Below are 3805 nucleotides of genomic sequence, written 5' to 3'. Positions count from 1 at the left end.
ATGAAGACCAGAAAATATCTAGCATTTATTTAGCATTTAAGAGATTTTTAATGAGTCAGGAGAGGACATTTTCAACAAGGGGTTGAAGAATGAATGCTAAACCTATGCAGACAGTGAAAGTGTAAATCTAGCTTTGTAGTAAAAGAGAAAAGAAATATGGGACAATGCCTTCAAAGCTACATAAAGTCAAGCGAGGTGAGAAAATATGGGCATGATTGCAGGTTGTAGGAAAAGAGCTAGTGAGAGATACAGAGACAGAGACAGAAACTAATGTAATTAGCTTTTAGAAACAGGAATTTATTATGCTATTATAGTAGATATCAAATACTGTCCCCCCACAAAAAGGGTATAAAGCACATTCTCACACAAATACATAGAATCCAGGGAAAATGGGATTTAAATTTAGCATTTGCAGCAGAGGAATAAATTATATCTCCTCAAAGATGATGAGTTTTTTTTTTTTTTAAATGAAATTCTTAAAATATTCCCCCAGGCATGATATAGCTTTTCTGCTGGGCTCTTGGTAAGAGTATTAAATCTGCCTTTCTTCATTGTATCTAGTTAATTCCCTGCTTCAGATGCAGATAATGTGTCAGCTCTTCTGGAGATGCTACTAGAACTAAGATGATAACGAATTAAATTCAGACCTTTTGAAGTTCACAAGGTCTTTTTCTGAGCAAAGATGAAGAGATCTAGGCCCCAACTTCAGGTAAGATCTCTTGTCCCCTACCTCTCCTCCTCAATTCCAAACTAATTTGTTGACTTTATACAAGACTCACATGATATGTGGCCACCAATCAATCAAAACACTACCTGTATGGCACACTTCATCTCAAGGATTGCCAAACTGACTTTCCCCTCCAATTTAAAAAAAAATATTTTTATTTAAAAATTTGAGTTCCAAATTCTATCTCTCCCTGAGATGGTAAACAATTAGATATAGGATATATATGTGCAATTATGTAAAACATTTCCATATTAGTTGTTTTGTACAAAAAGACTTGAATAAAAGAAAAAAAATTATAGAAAAAATTGAAAAGTATCATGCTCTTTTTTTGTTTGTTGTTTTCAATCAATATCAGCTCTTTCTCTGGAGGAAGATAAATACTTCATTATTAGTCCTTTGGGATTATCTTGAATCATTGTATTGCTGAGAATAGCCAAGTCATTCACAATTCTCCACTGAACAATATTGCTATTACTGTGTACAATATTCTCTTGGTTCTGTTCACTTCACTATGAATCAGTTCATGTAAGTCTTTCTGAAATCATCCTGCTTGTCATTTTTTGGATGGTACAATAATAGTCCTTGTTTAGCCATTTCCCAATGGATGGGCATATATATACATATATGCTTATTGTTTATTGTTTGTTTGTTTGAGGCAATTGGGGTTAAGTGACTTGCCCAGCATCACAGAGCTAAGAGGTGTTAAGTGTCTGAGGTCACATTTGAACTCAGGTCCTTCTAATTCCAAGGCTGATGATCTATCTATTGTACCATCTAGCTGACCCTGCTATAAATATTTTTGTACAAATATGTCCTTTACCCCCTTTTTTTTTTAATATCTTTTGGATATAGATCTAACAGTGGTTAGATATTGCTGTATCAAAGAGTATGGATAGTTTTATAGTTGTTTGGACATAGTTCCAAATTACTCTCCAGAATAGTTGGATTAGTTCACAACTCCACCGATAGTGCATTAGTGTTCCAGTTTTTCCATATTCCCTCCAATAGACATTTTCCATTTTTGCTGTATAAGGTAATCTGATAGGTGTGAGGTAGTATTTTATTTTATTTTTTTATTTTTTAAATTTTTATTTATTATTTAACTTATTTTGCTACTTTATTTTATTTTAATCAATTATTATTTATTAATAAATAATTAAATATTTTAATTTACATTTCTCTGATCAATAGTGATTTAGAGCATTTTTTCATATAACTATAGATAGTTTTGATTTCTTTGAAAACTGCCTATTCATATCCTTTGACTATTTAGCAATTGGGGAATGACTTGCAGTTTTATAAATTTGATTTCTCTATGTAGTTGAGAAATGAGGCCTTTATCAGAGATACATGTTGCAAAATTCACCTCCCCATTTTCTGTTTTCTGTATAACTTTGCTTGCATTGGTTTTGTTTGTGCAAAAACTTTTAAATTTTGTATAATCAAAATTATCTGTTTTACATTTTATAATGCCCTCTATATCTTTGGTCTTAAATTCTTTCCTTATCAAATGGATAAACTATCCCATGCTCTTTTAATGTGTATATGGTATCATCTTTTATCCATAAATCATGTACCTATTTTGACCTCATCTTACCATATAGTATAAAATATTGATCTATACCTAGTTTCTGCCATACTGCCATATTGTTTTCCAGTTTTCCCAGAATTTTTTGTAAAATAAGTTTTTGTTCCAAAATCTTAAATCTTTGGCTATATTATACACAAGATTATTATATTCATTTACTATAATGTAATTTGTACCTAATCTATTCCATCGATCCACCACCCTATTTCTTAGCCAATACCAGAGTATTTGATAACCTATTGCTATATAATTCAGTTTAAGATCTGGTATGGCTAGACCACCTTCTTTTTGTATTTTTTTTTTTCATTGACTACCTTGATATTCTTGAATTTTTGTTCTTCTAGATGAATTTTGTTATTATTTTTCTAGCTCCATAAAATGATTTTTGATAGTGTGAGGGATAGAAAATCCTATCCAAAAATGACTACTCAGAGACCTCTCAGAAGTAAAAAGCAGAAAAGTTGTTTATTTAATTAATTCTCATGAGAATGAGGAATTCCACTGCGAGGAGGGAAAGAGAGAGAACTCATGGTAGAAGGGCTAAAGAAGGGGATAAGGTATACAGTTTTTATAGATTTTAGATACAAAGGATTACATCATGAGTTGGAGAACATTAAGAGATAGGTTGGATGTTATTGGTGCCCAAAACAGCAGATTCCCTAGTTCCAGGAGAAACCATACATCAGGCAACTAATTGGCCAGATGTTGGTAACTTGAACAGCGATAAATGCTATCATTTGAGGTTAAATACATATGACTAAAATCTAAGTACATATTGGCTATCACTCAACATACCCACACGCAGGTCACAGAGAACTAGAGAAACTAAAATATAGAAGAGGAATTTAAACGTCCTTGGAAGTTCTTCACCTTATCTTTACTACACACAGCTGCTGGAAGTTCTTCAACTACACACACACACACACACACACACACACACACACACACAATAGTTTGTTTGGTATGGCACTTAATAAATTGCCTACCCATGAACAATTAATAGTTTTCAAATTTTTAGATATGACTTTATGAATTATCATTTTTATTATATTATATTATATTGGCTCAGTCAACCCAAGCACAATTAATGTTTTTTTTTCCAATTTTTAGATTTGACCTTATTTGTGTGAAAAATGTTTTATAGTTATGTTCCTGGGTTTGTCTTGGCAGGTAGACTTCCAAGTAATTTATATTGTCTACAGTTATTTTTAATGAAGTTTCTCTTTCTATTTCTTGCTGCTGGACTTTGTTGATAATATATAGAAATGCTGATGATTGGTGTGTGTTTATTTTGTATTCTGCAAACTTGTTAAAGTTGTTAAAACTTTTGAGAGGTTTTTTTAATTGATTCTCTGGATTTTCTAAATATACTAGCACATCATCTGCAAGGAGCGATAATTTAGTTTCCTCCTTGTCTATTTCAATGTCTTTAATTTTTCTTCTCTTATTGCTATAGCTAATATTGACTTTTTACACTTCAACTTTGTGAT

The sequence above is a fragment of the Sarcophilus harrisii genome, chromosome 2 (assembly GCF_902635505.1).
Source record: "Sarcophilus harrisii chromosome 2, mSarHar1.11, whole genome shotgun sequence".
Classification (NCBI taxonomy): Eukaryota; Metazoa; Chordata; class Mammalia; order Dasyuromorphia; family Dasyuridae; genus Sarcophilus; species Sarcophilus harrisii.
Note: the sequence above shows the minus strand (reverse complement) of the source record.